This window comes from Mustela erminea, chromosome 7, assembly GCF_009829155.1.
Source record: "Mustela erminea isolate mMusErm1 chromosome 7, mMusErm1.Pri, whole genome shotgun sequence".
Classification (NCBI taxonomy): domain Eukaryota; kingdom Metazoa; phylum Chordata; class Mammalia; order Carnivora; family Mustelidae; genus Mustela; species Mustela erminea.
In genome coordinates, this window is record NC_045620.1 from 4,222,154 (window position 1) to 4,244,048 (window position 21,895).

A 21,895-nucleotide genomic window follows, 5' to 3' on the forward strand; every position below is an offset into this window, starting at 1 on the left:
GACGTTCACAAGGCTTGCTCGCAACGTTCCGGGCGCGGGAGCTCCCTGCTCCCCTGCCCCAGGGCGCGGGAGCGCTCCGCCCTCTGCCCGGGGCGCTCCCGGGGCGCCCGCTTTCCCTTTCCCAAACTGGGCCCGGGCCGGGGGAAGCGCACGAGCGGGTCGGCCTGAGCCTCAGAAGCGTGGCCCCCGGCCGCACACGGTCGCCAGGGGCCTTGGGCGCACATTAGAGTGGAGCCGAGCGGCAGGCAAATTCGCGCCCCAGCACAGGCGAAGTTGGAGGCGCGCGCGGAGCCGGGGCGGGAGCGGAAAAGTTGGCGGCGACTGCCTCTGGAGGCCGAGCACGCTCCACTGCAGGCGGCGGCTCGCGCTCGCCTTTTTTTTTTTTTTTTTTTTTTCCAATTCTGAGAAAAGATGTATCCGAAAAACAACCAGGAGAGGAAAAAAAAAAAAAAAGCCGGAGCCGGAGCTCCAGGCCGCCCGGGCCACGCCGCCGCGGGCAGTCGGGGGTCGCGGGGGGCGCCGGCCCTCCCCGGCGGCCGCCTTCTGTAGGGGGCACTGCAGGGTCGTAGAATTTCAAGTGGAAAAGTTCCCCGAAACTTGGACAGCCCCCACCCTGCCCCTGCCCAACTTCTTCCTTCGCAGCGAGCCCGGGGCCGCGTGCTGGGCCTGCCGCCGTCCCCGCTCCACGACGAGCCCCGCGGCGCCCCGACTCCCTGGGCCGCCCTGGGGTCCGCTCCCCCGACGACCCGGGCCCGGAGGAGGCAGGCAGGGGCTCCGCGGAGCTCGGGCTTCCCGGGCCCCAGCGCGGCGAGCCGGGGTCAGCCGGGCGGCCGAGGCCCGAGCCCCGCCGATCGTCTGACCCGGGGCCGCCCCACGGACACCCCGAGGCCGAGGCCCGAGCCGGGCGCGGCGTGGGCCCGAGCGGGCCGGGGTCGCGGAGCCGCGCGGCCGCGCCTCCCCGGGGCCCGAGGGGTCTGGCTCCGGGGCCGGGCGAGCCGGGACCCCCACCGCGGGAGTGCTCGGCGGGGCTCGGCCGTGGGGTCCCCGCGGCGGGAGGTCGCCCGAGCCTGGGAGTGAGCCCTCGCGCCTCCGTGGCTCCTGCGTTCACGCAGCTTTGCACACGCGCGTGTCTGCCGGGTTCCCGCGTGCCGAGCGCGGCGCTCGCGGCGAGAACCGGCGGCCGCGACCCGCTCCCCGGGCAGCGGCGCCGAGCCAGCCGCGGCCCACACTGCCCGCCCGCCCTTCGGGGAGCCCTCGGGGTCCCGGGCCGGGGCGACCCGCGCGCCTCTTTGCTTTTCTCCGGGAGAGTGTGCCTATGGGCGCCTGTGACACTAAAACGAACGTTAAAAACCCCGCTGGGGAACACAGCAATGCACCGAGCGAAGGACGCGAGCGCGCCGGGGAGCCGGGCCGGCGAGCTCGCGGCGGGGAAGGGGCTGCGCTTGCGGCGCCGGGCGGCGGGGGGCGCGGACCCGGGGCTCCCGCGCGGCGACACCCAGCCTCGCGGCCCGCCCCTCCCGATGCCGCCGCCTCGGCCGGAGCAAGGCGGCCGCTCCGGGGGCGCCGACCCCGGCTCGTCTCCTGCGCGGGAATTCGGGGAGCCGGGGTGTGCGCCCCCGGGCTTCGCGCCGCACCCCGGGAACACTGGCGCGTCCGCCGAACGCGGGAGCGTGCTGTCCCCGCACGCGGTGATGTGACCCCAGGCCGGGCGCACGGCCAGGCCCCCACTGCCCCCTCGGAGAGCGCGTATTGTGAATCACAGCCGAGCCGGCCTTTCGGCAGGAACATCGGATTGCACCCGTGGTCCGCGCTCGGTTCCGGACTTGTTTACTTCAGCTCGGTCTCTCCCGGGCTGGACCGCGAGCCTCCTCGCAGGGGCCCAGTTTTATTCATCTGTGTTCCCACCGCCTTCTCACCTGGCTTGGAACAGGCATGTTTTTCAAACATGCTTATGAATGAATGAGAGACGCGCGCTTTAGTCCCCACGCTCTGCGACCTCCCTGGACTGACTTTGAGCCTTTAGAGCCCTTATCTGTTAAGAAAGGGGGAAAAAAATGGAGGATTTTAATAATCCTTGTAATCTGTGCCCTGTCTGCCTCTCTGGGGCTGTCGTGAAGATCAAGTGGGACGGGTGACAACGTTTGTAAACCATCAGATGCCGAGCAAATAGCACATAGGATGCTGATTCATTTCGCCCCCTTCGCTGGGAAAGCTTTTAACGAAGTAATTCTTGGGCTTGTTTTTCAGCCGATGGTGGTCGCCCTTCGTGGTCAGTCTTAAATATTTATCGAGGGACAATCCCGTTCTTACATTTAGGAAATCAATCAGGCTTCCATTTCTTTGAGAGAAATGAACAGTGCTTGCACACATAAATAATGGAAGAAAAATCCTCGTATTCCCAAAACAGCCACCCAAGCAACCCAAGGGCCCGAGAGCAGGGAAATCACAAAGCATCCATGAGATCGGCATAGCAACTCAAAGGCAGCCTTGCACAGCTCTAAGCCAGCCGCATCCAGGCATGGGACTGTGTGCGTGAAATAGTGTTAAGTGAGCAGCAGAGAGGCACGCTGGAAAAGATGGTGTCCGTGTACGCCCTGACCCACGTTGGAAGAGGGAGGAGGATCTAAATCATTACATTTGAATGTTCCTTGGCTGCTTTATTTTCCTGTCAAGTGGCTTAAGCCTGATTTTTTTTTTTTTTTTTTTTTTAAGCATTCCCTCATGGCCAAGTATGTGTTTCCTTGGAATTGAAATCTAGGTTGATGGTTTTATATTTTAAAAGCTTTCATTGTGACTCATTCTTGGCCTGGGATAGGATTCTGTAATACTCCCCAAGCTCAAGGAGCCTGGGTGTCCTGTTTCTTGGGCCTCGTTCGTACCCACTTTCTAACGTTTTGCCAGGGGATCCAAGAAGTCACTTTTGGAGACAAGAGTTTCATTGTCTTCCTGTCGTCTTAATCGGTACGGAAGGGAACCATAAACATGGAATTTCCCGGCTGAAGCCAGACGACGGCAGGGACAGAAGGTTTTCAAGTGCTGACAAGTTAGTGGTTAGAAAATATCGGTCAGCAGTGCGAGACTCACATCCTCTGGAGAAGAAGCCGAGATGAGACAGAGCTGGGGAAGGCCTGATTTGGGCCCAGCATGTAGTAAGTTCTACCCACATGGGCAACGGGGTTTGTTACCGGAGCTGTCTTGCCAACACACAAAGGCTCTGCTCTCCCTGGAAGGGAGCAGCTCCAAAGAGCAGGGCATCGTGGCAGGTACTGCATACTCTCCCAGCACATCTTCAAGATTCCTGTTCTGCAGTCTGGGAATCCAGATGTGCCCACAACCCTGCACTCACGTGGAAGAGGGGTTCAGCAGTCTCAAATACACACCTTTTAACTTTGACCTTCTTAGTGCCTCTTAAAAGACAGATGGTCATTCTTTTATCAAGACGAACAGCAAAAACCTCATAAATATCTCCTTTGCACAGATCTGACACAACAAGCAGATTCTGGCCAGATTTAGGAAACAAGAGCTTTCACGTTCTGTCTCCCGGAATAGCTCTCGAGACCTTGAGTGTCTCCAGCCTCAGACTAGCTCTGACCTCAGCCACCACGCCCCTCCCCGGCGGAACGACACTGGGCAGAGGCAGCAGACTCCATTAGATCAGGTCGTAACACCAACATTTCAGTTCAATGGGCATTTCTCCCAACCTAGCAGTGGCCGCATCTGGCTTTTCCTGGGCGCTGCTGAAACGGGCAAAACCCTTGCCTTCAAGGAATTTGCAATCTCCACCGACCCCGCCCGCACGGCGCTTCTAACCCTCTCTCCACCGCCGGCCTCTCTTCCCCTCCATCCACCCCCCCCCCCATGCTGCAGACGTGGTGACCTTTCCAAGGCGCAAACCTCATCATGTCACTGCCTGATTGAGGCCCTGAAACAGCTCCCTCCGGCCCACGCCGGCGACGCTCAGCAGAAAACAGGTGCTCTCTAAGCTGGGCACTCGCTAATAGTAACTAATGACGGTCTTTTCATGGTTGGCAGAAAAAAATTAAGTTAATTGATGGAATAGTCTCCGTTTTAAGTGTTTCTCCCCTCACTTTTCTTAAGCCTTTGGTCCCTTCGACCACTTGGCTATATTGGATTACACTATAAGACTATATCTGATTTGTCCCAGAACCATGAATTTCATTAATTTTTCCTTTTTTGCACATAGCAACATTTCCTGGTGTTCTGCCTGTGGCTGTTCTGTTTTCTCAACATGGTGGAGTGTCCACGGGGACAGGGACTTGGCATTCAAGGCCCTTCCCCACAGGACCACCTAAGTGGTGAGCTTTTAAGTGCCTGGATTTCGAGTCTTGCCCGTCGGCTTAGTTAAGCTTCTTCGAGACTTAGTGCCCCTGTTGTGTGGTGTAGTAAATGTCTGTGGCATGGACAAATACATGGATTTCTAGAAAGGTGAGATTAAATATAGCAAGTGCCCGAGAGTACCAGATGGTCAGTGTCCTAAGTGGGTGACTCTGTCTTCCCCCCATCGCTTGCTGTCCCCACTCACCTAGGCTCCTTCTTGTGACTCAGGCCTCAGACCACCCCAGATGAAGTAACATCCACCCTCTGACCTTGCTCCGTGCCATTGGGAAAAGACTGTCTCCTCTCCCAGGGCCCAAGGCCCACCACCCCATGGGCCCATGCTCAGTCAGCTTCAAGACTCCATCAATATCTAACCTCAGGGATTTTGGTCTTTGAGGCCAAGAAAGAGACCTCTTTGGTAATAGCTCATGCCAGCAAAGCAAATCTTCTTCACTCTTTTTTTTTTTTTTTCCCTTCCAGGATGATGTTGACACACGTGTACTAAAATAAATCAACCTTTCCATCTTAACCATCTCCCTTGGCAGGAACAATAAGTTGATGTGCCAAGCCAGGGCTGACCTGTGTGACTCAACCCTCGAAAGCTATGAAGGAAATCATTGTGTTTTCATGGTAACAGGTTGTAAGGCCCAGCGAGCTCATTCACCTCCTTTCTTCCCATGGCTGTAGCCGCTGACCTGTTTGTGGGTTTCTGTGTGTTGTGTGAGCCCAGAGCTGGAATCTGGTTCTCGCCCGATGCCGCCTTTGTAACCGGCCTTTTGTCATTAGCCAGGTAACTTTGTATGCATCAGGAGTCCCTGGATCGCAAGCGCAGAACCCAAATCAGACTGGCTTAAGCTTAAAACCAAATGTGTTAGCCCAGGTGACATTAAAAAAAAAGAAAAGCAACCTAAAAACAAAACAACAACTCAGCAAAGCTAGATCTGGAGGGTACATGAGATCAACAACACTCCCTCCCTCTCTCAGCCTTGCCTTCCTCTGCGTTAGTCCAGGCTCAGGCTCGCTCTCCCCGGGAGGTAGCAAACTGATATCTGGAAGCTCTGCCCTAGTGTTTCACAGCAGAGCAACCCCAGAGGAAGGACCCTTCTCTTTCCTAATGAGCCCAACAGAAGTTCTAGAATTAACTCACATTGACTCGCCCTGAGTCACCTCCTTATCTCTAGACCCTGAAGCCTCAACTGAGGCTAGAAAGGAGCGATCATCTCATCAGTCAGGCCTGGGTCACGAGACCACCTCTGGACTCGTGAAGGTGAGGGCGGCAGGCTCAGGGCCGCCCAGACGGAATGCACGACAGGTTTGCCTTTTTGGAAATCAGGGGGTGGACCCAAGGAAAGGGATGCTGGGCTCTCCGATGCAACAGATTTCTGCCTCAGGCCAGTTTTCAATCCACACTCTGGGCCCTTTCCACACGGCCATCTGCCCTTCCTGGAACGGATTCCCCGGGCTTCGGAAGCTTTGGTCGGGACTGGTTGTCCTCCCCAGCCTCCGTCGCCCAGCCTGCGAGCGCTGATTCGGCCCCAGTCTCGCGTCGCTGCTTTCCCTGTCTTACCCTTCACCGTCCTGCGGTTTCAGGTCCACCTGCCCTTGGGCTCTCTGCACCAACGCCGCTGTCTGTGCTCTCCCGTCTCACTCTGAGCACTCCTTCCCAGCTGCACAAAAGTGCCTGGGTGTCCCCCAGGGAGCCTCAGCTTGCCTTCGAGGGACACCGCTCCTCCTCTATTCCAGACCTGCAGCAGTGGCAACGCCTGGCATCCAGGCCCCAGACGAGCCTTTGGCCTCGTCTGCCATCCCAGCTCCTCCTTGCCTGAGCCACCATACTGTTCCTGACCAGAGTGCGGGGATGTCCGCAGCCCTTCCTCCTCCCCCCGGCGCCACCCCCGGCTGCTCCGCTGGTCTTGTCTCTTTCGCCTGGAAAATCACAACAACAGCCAGTCTACCGGGTCTGCCTGCTTCCAGTGCTGGTCCTGCTATAGGATAAACCCCCACTTCACTGAAAAGATCGGTCTGTTCGTGTTCCTCTCCTGACCAAACCCTTGCTTTGTCATCCCGCTGCCTATGGGAGAAAAGGAACTCCTTGACTTCGCCTCTAAAAGCCTGAAGTGCCCCTGTGGTCTCTCAAGCCACACCTGCCGCGCATCCTATGCCTTCTGGAACATTCTCTGCCCACTCCATGCTTGTGCTTTCCATCCCCTCTGACACGTGCTCTCCTCTGCCTTGAATAGTTTGCTCGACTCCCACCCTCTTCGCCTTGAAAATTCTCGCTCACCTTCCAAGATCATCATGATGATCTCATTGCCGAGGCCTTCCCATCCCCCCCAGGGAACATCAGTCCCTTTTGCTTTGTGGAGCGCAAAGCACCGTGTTCATCCCTGGCCTGCAGGATACGCCACCACCTTGTCTTGGGTTTTCACATCTGTGGGCCCCAGGAGCCGGGGACTTCGGGGGGTGGGGGGCAGGCACTGGACTGTCCTCCTCTGAGTCTGGTGCCTGGCCGCGGGGGCTTCCGCGGGGGCTCTCGTCCATCCTGCACGACCTAACGAATGTCATGTGAGCACCTCTCGTGGGGCCGGGGGAGTGAGGGGGACCCACCGGGATCGGAGGGGGCCGGGAGGCATTGCGGGCATCGTGGTGGGAAGATGGCTGGATCCTGCTTTACACCCACAACGCTGGGGTCAGGACTCGTGGCTGGTGAGGCCAGGCCAGGCCAGGCAGAGAGTCCAGGTAGATGTCAGGGCCTGCTCCCTGTAATCGGAAGCCATCCATAAGCCCAAAGGCCTCCGGGGTACTGGGGCTAATGAGAAGGTTGTGATGAAGAGGACCGAGGGGGAAAAAATCTGGCTGAACTTTGAGTCTCCCACTGGCACACCCCCTCCCCGCTGTGCAAGGCCTGCCTGACCGCAGCCAGCGGTCTAAACCAATTTGAGTCTTAAGGTTGGATTGTCGGTGATAAACACATGTCCCTGGTACCCTCTTTCTCTTTTTTTTCCTTCCAAAGTTCAGTAGCAAACCTAGTTAAATGTTTTCTTTGGCTCTATTAGATGTGACTTCACTATTCTCCCCTGATGGGATCCGCAGCCTGCTTCATGTCTTTCTGATGGAAATAAAGGCTGATTGAGTCGGACTCGTGTCAAATTATCTCTGGAAATATGACTGGACGTGGGGTCTGGGTGAAGCTCATTCGATTCTCTCTGGGTGCTCCATTTCTCAGGGGGAGCCAGGGAAAGCAGGACGCGTGTTCCGAGCACCTCCCAAGGGAGAGAGGTTTTCGGGCCCATGGGGACTAGAGCGTGGTACACCTTGACGTAACCGGGGGTCACTCGTGCAGAAGGCCCAATGCAAGTAGGGCGGGGAAGGGTAGGCTAGGTCTAGAGAGAAGCCAGGCACCCACGGACTCCCCTGTGCCGGTGGTATTTCCTGCTAAGGCGGTTACCGTGATCGCGACGTCCCGTGCTTCCTTGTTGCCTGAAGGACCCTTCCCAGCAATCGGTATTAAGACCTGAGTCAATCAATGGAGGGACCAATTGCTTTACCGATACCGAAGAACCGAAGAGCCACAATGAGGCCAGCATTCCGGGACATGCCAGAGCTGGGGGAGACACTGCTCTCAAAGAACTCAAGCCTGGCTGGGGACACAAAGCCAACAGACGGGAGACAATTAGCGAGCAATGGAGCTTGAAAAAATATGCCAGACTGACTATAAAGGCAGCCGTGGCTCAGCGAAGGGAGAGACTGATCATCTCTGCGGAAGCCTCCTTCATGGAGGGAGGCAGAGGCAGGCCTGCGCCTCGAAGGAAGGATGGGGAAAGCTTCGGGAGCGGAAGGGCGTGGCAGGGGTGAGGGGTGGCTGTGCAGGCGCAGCGCTCGGGGGACGAGGAGGGAGTCGCTGAGCTGTGGAACACGGGCGCTGAGAGGGGAGCATGCAAACCCCGATTACACCCAGATCTGGGGGCCGCCCGGGAGTCAGGGTTTTCCTTCTGATGCTTATTCAGCTCATAAGCGTTTACATCGCGCCTGTCTTTATGGCGCACCATACGTTTATGCCGGCCACTGTGAAAGGTGCTGGGGATTCAAGGATGAGCAAGACACAAAAGGCGAGTCAGACACAGGAAGATCTTCTAGCAGGTGCTACCGCAGAGAAACGCACCAGGGGCAGGCAAAGAGGTGCAGCCCGCTGAACTCAGCGAAGAGTTAAGCAGGCTTCATGGAGGGAGTCTCCTAGGGCCCTAGGAACTGGTGGGCCGTGGAAACGACAGAGGCGTAATCTGGGCGGAACCAAGATGTTCGCTACAATGTTGCTTACTAGAGCAAAGAAGTGGACAATCTAAATATGCAACAAAAAGTTGCCAGTTAGATACATCATGACCCTCCGCAGGAATCCCACAGAGCATTTAGAAAGAATAAAGCAGTCCAGTATGTGCGGATTGGGAAAGGTCTGCAAGATAGAGTGTTAAGAAAAAAAAAATTGCAAGACCCAAAAAATAATATATTGTTTGCCCTCCGTCACGTGAGAAATATATATAATATATATAAAAGTATATAGAGAGAGATTATCTCTGGAAAGAGACACAAGAAACATGGAATGTTGGTTGTTCCCAGACAGAGGAAGCGGGAAGAGGACAGAGGGGAAGGCTGTCCCTTGGACTTGGCGTGAAACGACTCCATCAGGAGACAGTGCCTGAAGCTTGACTCTTCCAACGTGCTGGAGACTACCCAGGTGGGCAGGTGAGGATAGCATTCTGGGCAGAGGGCACAGCCCAGATGAGCCCTGGGGAAGGTTTGGAGGAAGGTTCTCTTGCAACAGGCAGAGGGCCGGTCAGCAAAGCCTGGCCCACGGAGAGAATGAGGTGCTGGGCTGAGCTGACACTTGGGTCAGAAACCACTCACTTACTCTGTCCTGCCGCGGTCGCGGACCTCGCGTGATGGTTTTCAGAGGTGTGGACTTGCAGTCTCATTCTGGCTTTGATGCTGTAGCAGAATACACAGACTGGGGGGCTTATAAATGACAAAAGTCTCTTTCTCAACATCCTGGAGGCTGGAATTCCAAGAGCAAGGCACAGGCCCACTCAGGTTCTCGGGGCTGGAGCTCAGAAGCCCAGTGCCATCTCTTTCCTAAGGAGGGGCACTGATCACATTGGTGAGGACTGCACCCTCATGACCTGGTCTTCCCCCAAAGTTCCCACCTCTCACACCATCACCTTGGGGTGCTTTGATTTCAACAAGTGAATCTGGGGGGGCAACGCAACGTTCAGACCACCCGTGTGACCATGTTGAGTTGTACTTCCTAGAAATTCCTTCTTCGTGTGTTGACAGCGAGGACAGGCTACAAGGAGATTTCTGCAAGATTCAGAAGGCGCTTTCCCCAGCGCGAGGTACAACGATCAACACACCAATGTGAGGCTTTTCCTTCCCACCGTTCACTTTCTAGGAGGAGGAAGCAGAAAATAACCGAAGAGAAGTAAGGCACGTCCAGAGATTGACAAGTGCCAGGCAAAAACTAAGAGGCAGGATGGGGCTTGCTCTAGACAGGGGATATTTCGGGGGAGGGGGAGCTTCTCGGAACAAGTAACGTAGCAAAGGAGGGGGAACATGCGGGGTGAGAGCAGAGCCAAAGATCTTGTGGGCCTTGGAAGCCAAAGTCAGGAGTTTGGGTTTTATTCTAAGAGCATCCTGGAGTCAAGGCATCTTTTGAAGTTGGCTGCGTGAAAGCCCCCATGTAGCTTTTCCTCTCCGGGTGTATGTGTGTATGTCTAGGCTGGGGGAGAACTTCGTGTCTTGGTCTTTGCCTGAGGTTGACCCACAGTCCTCTCCATCTTGCATCGGTGTGGGGGGGCCCGACTCCCTGCAGGGCTCACCAGAATGCTGTCTTTCCAAGGAAATCAGACTTCTTCTCACTAAGGAGTTCTTTTCAGGGCCCCTGATAAAAGCATCATGTGGACGCTGAATTACTCGTGTGGTTTCACGCTTCATTTCCCTAAGATGTCATTAGCAACATCAGACACTTCTGTCTTCATTCGACAGAATTTCCTACCCTGTTCTGCCTGGAACAGGGGAAAACAAAAGGGAAGGCATGGTGTTGGGAAGTTGGCTTGGGAGCAGCAGAGGGGCCCTTTCAGGGCAGCGGGAAAGTCCAGCAGAGGGAGAGCACCTCACGACAGGACAGAGGGTTGTCACCATCCCAAGGGGTCACTGGTCAGCCCCATGTCCTCTGGCTCTTGTTCCGAGCTTCCCGGCTGGAGCGTTTCTAATTGATTTAGAAATAACGATTGTATTGGCTGGATGCCCAGAGACCACGCAGGCCAGAGAAGCAAGGCTATTTGTCCGAGGCCACATAGCTGCCCAGTGCCAGCGTTGGCCTTGAACCCAGTTTGACTCCCTCCAAGAAGAATGAGTGCCTTCCCAGAGTCCTCTGTGAAGAACCCTGTGTGTGGTTCTCTGGGACGACAGGTGTCATTTCTCACTCAGACCATGATCTGGTTTGGAAGCAAGGCCTAGGGGGCAGGTGCACAGGTCAGAGGGAGCAGAAGCAGGGAACCATTTCCACACTGGTAAAAGGACTCAGACCCTCTTGCCAAGCAACACACACTTAGAACACACCAAGTTTTTCTTGGAACCATCTGGTACCTTGACTATCTTCACCCAATATTGGGTGGATGGGTCAGGATGTGGTGGACCGCTTCCTGGGAGTGCTGGCTGCGCTACGGGTCTCCTGTCATTTAAAGACCCAAACCTCCACCTTCGGGAAGCCTTCCTGGATTGATGGAAGAAGGAATAGCTTCTCAGATGCTGACTAGTGTTTCCGGACTCACTGGCCTTCCCAGCAAAGGTCCAGAGCTGAGTCTCATTGGCCTGACCTAGATCACACAGTTCAATGAGTTGCTCTCACCCGGGGAGTGAGGCTCCCTCTGGCCCAGCCTCGATCTCCTACTCCTGAGACAGCCAGAGGTGGCCCAGCTCTCCAGACCACACAGACGGAGGCAGGCGGGGGATGCTTTCCCGAGGAAAATCAGTCTGCTTCCAGAGGAAGGAAAAGCAGACGCTGGGCAGGTAAGGGGCAGCAGCCCCCAAGGACTGAAAACAAGCCTTTCCTTATCTCCCTCTCAGAGCCGGAGAGCCGTGGGACTATGTATACCCAACTCACTTCTATACTACGCTCAAGCAGAGTGGGGGCTTTGTCAACATTTGTGGAGTGAAGGAAGGAATAAATGAATGGCAGACGAGGGAAGGAACTCCTGAGAGCAAAGGCGGGGCTCACGGGTGGGAAGAAAGCAGGCCCCCAGCAGACCCGAGGCAGGGAACGGCCCAGACCCCACGCGCAGCGGGCCCGGCCCGAGAGACCGTCGGGAAGCCCTGGGCGGTGTGGACAGGGCTCCAGCAGCCGGATGGCCTCCCTGCCCAGGGTGCTTGGGCCTGCGTTTCGGCGGGAGGCCGCAGGAGCTGGCGAGCCAGTGGCAGGTCTGCGGGCTTAGGGTGCAGCGTGGTGTGAAATGAGGGGCTCTCTCCTCAAATGGAACTGCCTTGGCCAGTGGCCCTGGTCCTGGAGCAAGCTGCACGGCAGCAGATGGGCGCGGAGCGATAGGAGAGAGCCCCCGGGCGTGATAATTTCCTTGCTCCTTGAAAGCTGAGCGGCTGCCAGCCCAGAATGGAGAATCACTCATAGGTATTTTTCTTGAGTTGGGGGATGGGCGGCTGGAGTCCTGCGCCGCATCCCGGCGGGGCGGGGGGTGGTATGTTGGGGCCGCGTGGCCTCCCCAGAGGCGGGCCTGGCCGGCGCGGGGCTCTCGGGGCCCCTGACAGCAATGCTGGGCAGATGGAACAGCAACTGGGCCCGTCATTCTTCGGTTTGCAGGAAAGGAAGCCGCGCGCATCTGAAGACGAAACAAGGCCGCTTGGGGTTGCTTTTCATGCGAATCCCATGCCTGAGTTTCCCATGTGGAGGGAGAGGCTTTTTCACAGCTCCTTGATCTTTTAAAATGAGCGGGACGTGGAAGCAGGAACCATCTGCTGGGCCCCATGGGGCCTGCGGGAGGAGGAACGTCCCAGGCTCTCGGCTCCTGCTGGTGGTTGAAAAACTGCTTAACCGTATCCCTTGCCGTGTATGTGTGCGTGTTTGCACGTGCAGGTGTGCACACATGTGTGTGCCTGTGTACGGGCACGTGTGCATATGCGTGCAAGTGTGTGCATGCACACTGCGTATATATGTGTGTGTGCACACGTGTGTATATATACATGCATGTGTGCGCGCGTGCGCACACGTGTGTATGTGTGCGCGTGCATGTGCATGCGTGTGTGTGCACGTGTGTGTATATGCATGCGTGTGTGTGCGCGCGTGCATGCGTGCGTGCGTGCGTGTGTGTGTGTTGGGGGCACTGCTGTAGCTATAGCTAAGCTCAGCATCCGGAATGAGTCGCCGCCCACAACTGGGAAACCAGGGCTCCTGCCCCCCTCTCTTTACACACAAAGAAGCAGGTGCGTGTGCTGACCTGAGGTCACCGAGGGGCAGAGCCAGGATGGGACTCAGGTCCAACAGGCTCCAGAGCCCACGCCCAGTCCCTCAGTCATAGTGTTAACTGGGCCGGGGGAAGGTGGGGAGATGGGGTCACGGCACCCATGATGATTTGAGTTAAGCCACCTCAGCTGAGAGCACCTCCTAAGGAAGCCGTCGAGGACTAACCTCGCAGAGTCCCCAGCAGTGGCAGGGGACTGGGTTGTCAACAGGTGCTGACAGAGCGGTCACCACATGCCAGCACAGAGCTGGCTGCCCGGGATGCCATGGCCGTCCTGGCACAGAGACCCGGCCTCAGGGCAAACAGGAGGCTCCCAGGAAGGGTGATCAGGGAAGGCCTCCAGGAGGAGGTAACATGGGAGCAGAGAGACTATCTAGGAAGAGCACCACAGGGAGAGGGACCAGCAGGAGGGTAGGAGCTTGGCTGACACTTTCACAGAACGGGGTGGGGGGGCGGGGAGGTGCATGGGACAAGAAGGGACACACCAGGGACAAGAGGATGCAGAGCCTAAGAGGCTGTGTGGGAGGGGCCCTGGATTTGGCTGAATCTAATCAGGCCGCTGGGGACTCCTGGGGTCTTTCCATGTGGGTCCCCGAGAGGTGGGAGTCTCAGTCCCCTAAGGGCGGAGGTCCCCTGGCCCCATCGGCATCTGGTGGCTCTCTTTCAGGCCTTCCAAGCTACACTGCGGAGAAGGTTCTGAGCGGGGCCGGGGAGGTCTCGGTCCTCCATCCCTGTGTCGCCTGCCCTTGCTACCACCTGGAACAGAAAGTTTCCAGGGCCCTTCTCCCGAAAGTCTTGTGGACCCACTACGTGACCCTCCGTACAGGGCTGGCCGGCGCGTTCAGCTCCGCGCTGGGAAGAGTCACCGCCCTGAACATTTCCTTCTTTCCGAAGCCTTCTTTCTGGGCTTCTCAACCACCTTGGCTCTCCAGCAGGCTTAACTCCCTTTCCTCCGGTGGAGAAACGTTTTTGGCACTCTGTCTCATTGCTCTTTGGAAAGGTGTCCCGGGCCGCCCATCTGAAACCAGAGTCGGAAAGAAAACTGGGGGGTGGGGGTGACCCCCTCTGGTGAGTCTTCCTGCCAACGTGACACCTCTGTTTGCTCCTGTCTCGACTGGGTGTGGCCTCCTTGACCCACACACAGTCCTGGGAGACAGAGGAGAGGGGTCACGGCAGCTGCAGGCATCCCGCCAAAGAGAGGGGGCAGGGGACCCTCCCCACCAGTTCCCCAACTTGGCGCCGTGGGGCTGGGTAGCCCACTTGTGGGTGTTTAGCAGCAGCCCTGTTCTGCACCCATAAGATGCCAGTGCCAACCCCCCCGGGACCAGATGTCCCCTGGGGGGCAAACACTGCCCACCTCCGCCCCACCCACAACCCGGGTCCAGACCCACTGCTCTTCACAGCCGGGGCTCTGGATGGAGGCCCCGTGGCTGGCGACTGTCTAGACTTGAGCTCCTCACACAGGCTCTCGGTGACTCTGGGGCTGGAGCACACACCCTGATCCCGTGAGGGACCCAGGGGAGACCGCGGCCCGAGGCTGGCATGCGGCAGCCGCTCACCTTCACCTGAGTGCGCCATCCACTGGGACGCCTCTCCCTTGGTGTCTGGAACGGGAGTCCCCTCCTCTGAATGCAGAGATGGCCACCAAAGCCTCTGTGTCCTAGAGGAGCATCGCGAGTGCGGGTGCGTGCCCGAGCTGTGGGGACAGAGAGAAGCTCGTGTGTTGGAAGCACCCGGCCCTGCCTGGGGCCTGGCGGGTCTTTGACCAGAGATGCCCTACCTGGATGCCCGGAGACTGTGGGTATGGCCTGACCTTTACTTTTCATGCACTCGCATTTTTCATTTTTTCCCCTGGTTCTTGGCTCCGGACAAAGTGGAAAACCGTATACAGTGGCCATACTGTTGATGTCTTGCTCAGAGAGGAGGAAAGATTTCACAGTTACTGAGCAAAAACACAGGTTGACAGGTAGGCTAATAAATCACGCCCACATTTCTGCATCTGCCGGTGCGGGTCTGTATGGTATTTTTCCTTTCTCAAGAAGAGAATTTGAGCTCTGGACTCTCTGACAAGGCCCCATTAAATAGGGCCTTTCTCCCGCCCGCTGACGGCTGCTTTTATAAGAGTGTTTATCAAACAGAACCCGAGGCCCCTTTTTCCCTCCACTGGGAGGGTGGGGAGCCCTGCAGGCCAGCGCCTCCGGGGGAGGTGAGTGGGTTTTCTTGCATGAAGTTCATGAAATTAGAGAGGGCAAATGTGCCTTCCTGGGCAGGGGTCTAGGACAGGAGCGGGTGTCCGTAGGCATTTGGCGGGCATTGGAAGAATGACTCCTTGTGTCCACGTTGGCCAGATGGTCGACCTTTGCCTCCGGCGCCTTGCCCATCTCCTCTCTGCCAGCCAGATCCTTCTCCCGCCTCACTCTCTCGCCCCTTCCCTTCACCCAGCCTGTAGTCACTAGGCTATAAAATGACTGTGGAATAACTATCGATCAAATAACAAATATTTTTAACATCTATCATGTATATGCCACTGGGTTAAGACCTAGAAAATGTATGGGGCTTTGGGGAGGGGAATGAGGTCCTCCGTTATGAATGATGGCAAAATCATGGCACGCCTGCGCCCACTCTCCCCTCCCACGCTCGGGGCAGACATCGCTAATCACTCACCGGGCGTGTAGCTCCAGGATTCTGTTTGACATCATGCTGCTCTAGTCTGCGTATCTTGGGAGGATTAAAAACCCACCCCTCGTGATACAAAGAACCGTGAGAGGCAAAACCACAGGGGATGAAGCCTAGATGAGGCCGTGGCAAGAGGCCTAGGCTTTCTGTGGCATGGCCTCTCACCTCCACCAAGGTCACCCTGGAAGACTTCCCGGAGGAGGTGACATGCCAGTGCATTAGCTGTCTCAGCTCTCCTAGGGCATTTGTCTTTGATGAAATGGCAGGCCTGCATCCCTGCTCCTCACTGGGACCCACTGCTATCCTGCCACCATGGTGTTTGTTGCTCCTTCTGCCTGAAATGCGCTTGCCCTAGCTCATCCCATGGCTGGCTCTTTCCCATCCTCCAGATCCCAGTTCGAATGGCTCCTTCCAGAGAAGTCCCCAGGCTGTCCTCTACCAGCAGGTGTGCTCACAGCCTCTCTCTCTCAGCCCCCTGCAGCTTCCACTAGCTGGGAGCTGGCCCCACCACTGCCCACCACTGCGGCCCGCACACGGAGGGGCAGGCACATCGTAGGTCTGCAATAAATACGTGTCCGAAGACTGAAGAAGAAATAAAGCCCAGAAGGTTCTGCAGAAGGCTCTGGGGACAACCGGGCCTTTGCAAAGCCTCTCCACAGAGCAGCTAATTCCATGACAGTCCCCAGAGCCCCAGTCCCTCTTCTGAAGCTGCCAGAGCTCCCACGCAGCCAGCTGTGTCCCCTGCCGTGAGTCTCCAGTCCTAGGCGTGTGCCCTCCCACCTGGATGGAGGGCGGGGCTCAGCCCATCCCAGGTGAGCTTTGGAAGCAAGCATGGGGATGGCCAAACAACGGATGGCAGCCGGCTGCCGCGGGGAGATCTGGCCCCCTGAGTGCGGGGTCACGCGCCAGCACCTGCTGTCCCACGGCTGTCTGGCATGTCACGACAGCACCACTATCCTCTCCAGTTTACAGGCGGGGAAACAGACTCAGCAAGCTCAGCCATCGTTGCATAGAGGGGGAAACGGAGCTCAGAGAGGTGAAGTCATTTGTTCTAGGACACACAGCAGCTAAGCGAGAGAGCCAGGACTCAAACCCAGACTGCCCAACCCTCTTAGGGCCTGGCACGCTTCATCTGGTCCCTCTAGCAGAGGGTCTCGGAGGGGGAGGCAGGTGAGAGCTGGCCCGAAGCAAGGTGACTGTCTCACCCAGGGGCTCAGAACTAAGGGCTCTCCTTTGGTCAGGAGGGCCACTCAGGAAGGTCGGCTGCTGGCCACCACTATTCTCTGGCCTCCAGTCCCCAGTAGGAAGCAAGGGCAGACAGGCTAGGAGCCCAGCCCGCATGGCGACAAGCTTCTGGGACCCTCGCCTGCCCTTGGGTGTTCTCTTAGACCACCTATTTGTCCCAGCCCCCCGGAGCCTGGAACAGCTGCTCCACAGCCCCGTCCACCCTCCTAGCGGGGCCCAGGGACAGACTCCGGGGCCCCTGATTTCTGTAACTTTCTCCCAGTGAGGCCCAAATTCAAACTCTTCTGGGTTCTGTGGGACGGCCGTTGTAAGAGACTGCCAGAAACGGGTGCTTCAGACAACGGGGTTTGTTCTCTCCCAGGGCTGGAGGTCAGGCACCTGAAATCGAGGTGCAGACGGGACCAGTTGCCTCCGTGGGTCCCTTCTGGACTCTGGTAGCTCCTGCTCCTCCTTGGCTTGTGGTCCTGTCTTCACAAGGGCCTCGTTCCTCTGCGGTTCCGTGTCTTCTCCTCTTTGTATGAGGACAACAGTCACTGCATTTAGGACCCACCCGAAACCAGGATAATATCATCCCAAGACCCTTAACTAAGTACATGCGCTAGGACGCCATTCCCAAATAAGGTCACCGAGGTTCTGGGTGGATGTGGAATCGGGAGGCAGGGGAGGCACCGCTCAGTCCACCCCAAGGGTCAGCGGCCAGCAGAGATCCCCGAGTATCCAGGGCTGCCCACAGACCCAGACGCCCCTGAAGAGAAGGCAACATTAGCAGCTGGGGCTCCCTGCGCCTGTCATCCCCGTGGGTGTCACACCTCCCAGAGGGGCGCTGTCTCTCGGTGGGGGAAGGGGGGTTGCGCATACCCCATCCTCCGCCCTCGGTCTCCGCTGGCTTCAGAACGGGCCTGCATGGCCACCTGGGGGCCAGATGGAGGCAAGGTCACCTTGGATTTCATCATCATCATCACCAATTTGAACTTTGCTTTCATTGTGTGTGTGTAACTTGTTTTGTTTTGTTTTGTTTTGTTTTAAAGGCTCACCGGGGCTAGGAAAGAGTCTTTAGGTCCTGGTAATGTTCGCCACCGGCTGACAGAGGATCCATTGTCCGCAGGACCAGGGGCCCTCTGGGGAGATGTAGGTCTCTCTCCGGCTGGAGCCTGGGGCTGGTCTCAGCTGTCCCCGAATCCGGATTTGCTGGGAAGTGGGCTGCAGAATGGACCCCAGGAGAGTCATAAACCCCAGGCAGGAATGAAGCACGGTTTAGAATGTGAGGATTTGAATGGAATAATATACAGCCTGGGAGATAAGCCTCTTCTCAGTCTGGGCCTGCATTCCTGGGACAAAGCCCACAGATAGGATTACTGCAAAGAACTGAACCAGGAAAGCCGCATAATGACCTGCTTGCCAGCCTGTCTTCCAGCCTCAGAGACAGTCCGCCAGGGTCTCGGCCCTCATGGAGCCCCTCACCGGCAGGGGACACCAGCAGGCAAATGGGAAGTCCCATACAGGTGCCGGGGGTAAGGCGTGTGGAGGGAATGGGGAAGGGCGCAGGGAGCCCTGGGGGTGGGGAGGGGAGGAGGTTGGACGAAGGCTTTGCAATACGCCTGCTTCTCTCCATCTCTTCTACTTTGCCCCCATACACTGAGCTCCCGGCACCCGCCCTGCACCCCTAAGCATTCTCTACCCAAGAACCAGAGGAAGCGTTTAAAAACTGGGTAAGGGTGCACCGGTATCAGACGGTCCAGTAATAACTGCTTTATGGAAAATGACAAGGACGGCGTATCTTTTAAAATATGTTTATACATTTCACATATAATATACGCTATATAAAGATTTATATTCTATAGCTATAACCCTCGGGATCTATCTGGATCTCCCTCTCACCTTGGCTAGGGGGAATTGCCACAGGCACGGGGAATGAAGGTTTTCCCCCAACCTGGCCGTGAGCAGGTGGTCCCCCCCGCGAGTGCCCAGGTACCTCTCTGAGCTACCCTAGACCAGCGAACCTCCACTCTGGCACCTCCTCCCTGTTGGCAGTTTCTGACCTCTTAGTGGGGAGGGGGAGTTGACACACATCTCTGCCTACAGACCCTCTCTTCTCCGAAAGTTGCGCACAGCTCTTGAGTCTGAAACAACCAACTTTGCTCAGGTTTGAAGGGTCCTTGACACGGCGCAGGCCTTAGGGGAAAGACAAGTTCTTGCCAGGGTATAAACACAACCCTCAGCAGGAAAGAGCCCCTGGATTCCAGAACACTCCAAGCAAGTCCTCTCCGCGCCCCCCACCGGCCCCCGGGTCAGGTGGCTTCTGATGCACCTGGCAGAGCCCGGTCCCAGGAAGGTGCTTGATACGTAACCGAGAGGGCCAAACGGCTAAAACAGGGATCATAAGGCTCATATCTCTGTGCAGACCACTTTCTTCTTCACAGGGAGATACACCCTAAGCCAGATGGCAGCAAGACCTGGCACCTTTAGGACTACAGGGGAGAGAGATGGCGGGCACACCCGCCAGGCCCTCTGGAAGCTCATGTCTACTTAGGAAGACAAGATATTGAAAACCTCACCGCTGATAAGGCTCAGCGGCTGGTCAGTACACCAGCAGAACAGACAGTCAAGGCATCACATGATTAATCACCCGGAGAATGGTAGGGATGACCGTTGTTTTAGGAACTTGGGGGAGGGAGTCGTTTGTTTTTTAAGCTGGGCAGAGCGGATACCATGGGGGTGACTGTGCCCTTTCAGAGAGGGCTGGTGGGGCTGTGGTCTCAGGGGGCCCTTGTCTGGGGGACTCATGCTGGTGGGAATTTGGGGGGAGAGTCTTATTTTTAAGGAGTGGGTCGGACAATCAGTCGCCCGCCTGCTACAGCCTAGCCACACCGGGGGCTTCAGAAAAGCAAGGAAAGGAAAGTTCAAGGAAAGGGGGAGCCCATGAAAGCTGGATTCCACTTCCAGCTGTCCGAGCTTCTCCAGGACGAGCCACCCATCTGAAATCTCCCCTCTGGAGAAGGCATCGGAATTCGGTTCTTGCATTGTGGGAAACAAGAGTGAAGACATCGGCTTTGAGCCCCCAAAGCAGCTGGGGCCTCTCTCCCCGGCAAACGGATCCCACCTAATGTAACAAAAACACATCATTTTCATGGTTGTGATAAGACTGACGAGCGTTTGCATTTTGCTTGAAATTTCAAGAGGCGAGAGCCGAGAAGTTTCTCTGAAGCTCTCAGAGCTCTGGATTGTGTTCGGTTTGGGTATCTATTAAGAAAACAGCCATTTCATCACGGCTAGTACCGTAAATTGGTTCGTGGATGCCCAAGGCTCTATATCATTAAATCGTGTCGCTATCTATAAATGGCATTCAGCCTGTTTCTCTGGGAGCAAGGTTATCTGCCTGTTGAGAAACTCCCACCCAGAATGGGGAGGTGCTGCTATGTGCAGACTTGGGTGAGACAGGCAGCAGGAACAATCCAGAAAGGCCTGCCGCCCTCCCAGGGCTGATGGTGCAGCTGCCCCCCCGACCCACCCCCCCACCCCACCCCAGGCCTGCTGGGCCCCCGCTCTGGGCAGTGACAAAGCAGATGGCTGACCGTGAATCACAGACTGCCATCCGCCGGGGCTGGCTGGCCACGTCACAGCTGGGGAGGGGGCTTCTGCAGCAGGGAGAGACCCTAAGACAAATGTGCGGGGCACTGAATGAGCCTCAACGCCCGCCTCTCTCTCTCTCCCCCTCCCCCTCTCTTTTTGTCTCGCCCCTCGAACCCAGCTGACTTGGCTCCCCCGGGAAAAAGCTCGTGTCTGCACAGGCGCATCCCCGCCATGGCGTGAAGCCGTCGGCGCGCCCCTCCCCCAGCCGGTCTCACGAGGCGGCTGTGATGGAAATGTGGCCCCGTGGAGGCTGCAGGGCCAGGGCCGGGGTCGAGGCCCCATGCTGCCGCTTGGGCCTGGCCTCTCGGCCTCCGGGCCTCACTTCCTTGCCTGGAACACGGGATTGCAGGGGGGAGGACCTCAAACAACGCATCCCAGTGGAGAGCCGGTCCAGAGGGGGGTGGTGCTGGCAGCACGAGGCCTCGCCAGGGACGTCCTGTCCACGAGAAAGCAAGTCCCTTCGGGCTTTTCCTCCAAACCCTCCGCAGGCTCAGGCTACCACTTGTTTTCTCAGAACGCTGGCAACGGTGGGAAAAGGGGACATGCTTGGGAGAGAGGGACGTGGTGTGTTTGCCCAGACGCCAGAAGCATGAAGAAGGGGGCGAGGGGAAGGGTCAGTGCGTCTGTGGGGCCTTCCTGGTCCGGCCAAGGCCTCGCCGCAGCCCCCAAGGCAGGGGAAAGTTTGGCCAAGCCTGCAGGGGTTGGGGGGGGAGACTTTCCAGGCTGGACACGGCAACAAAGCCCCAGAGGTAGCAACAGCCCCGTGTTTACGGGACAGTCAGGAGCGGTGGCCGGAGGCCGGGGGACGGCGAGGAAGGAGGGAGCCTGTTGTTCTCTTAAATTAAAAATAAGTTCCATGTGCTGATGGTCCCCCAAGGAAGGCAGCCTCGGCACCAAAGGCCCTGGCAGTCTCTCGAAGACAGGCTTTCGGAGGGACAGGTCTGAACGGAGAGCAAGTCGCCAAATAGGTCATCGGCCGTGTGAGCCGCTGGAGGAAAACAAGGTTCTGGGAGCCCCCGGCACACAATGCTGTCGGGACGTTAAGCTGGAAGGAAGTGCGCGCGGGGGAGCCTCCCAGGGACCCCGGACCGGATGCTCCGCAGCGACAAGGCTGGGGACAGAGAAGTTCGCGGAACCAGGGAACAACAGCTGCCGCTCTGCGGCCCTGGGGCCCTTCACCGCGCCGGGCAGCGGCGGCAGGACGGAGGCTCTACAGTGCACTGCGGGCACTTTCGGGGGCCGCCATCCGCCCTCCCAGCCTGCCAGGGAGAGTCCACGCCCGTGGCCTGGTTCTGCGGCCGCTCACCCGGCAGGTGGAAAACGTGGCAGAGGGCGTGGCTCTGGAACCCAGAGGGACACGGGCTCCGCCGCCATGCGCGGTGGCACTGCCCGCCTGCACGCGTCTTCCTCGGCGTGGGGAGCCGCGGTGGAGGATGTTTCCGCCCGTAGCGCTCGTCTGAAGGACTGAACACTCCAATGCCGCT

The 21,895-nt window shown here is 57.5% G+C and overlaps 1 long non-coding RNA gene across 1 annotated transcript in view; it reads right to left on the minus strand.

Annotated features, from left to right (window-relative positions):
• Positions 1-8,850: 8,850 nt before the first annotated feature.
• LOC116594746 overlaps positions 8,851-21,895 on the minus strand; it is a 109,658-nt gene continuing 96,613 nt past the window's right edge. Inside the window, exons 3-6 of the long non-coding RNA XR_004287393.1 lie at positions 17,816-17,981; positions 17,160-17,292; positions 13,346-14,556; positions 8,851-12,410 (exon numbers count right to left, since the gene is read on the minus strand). This is a non-coding gene — a long non-coding RNA (uncharacterized LOC116594746). The remainder of the gene's footprint in view (positions 12,411-13,345; positions 14,557-17,159; positions 17,293-17,815; positions 17,982-21,895) is intronic.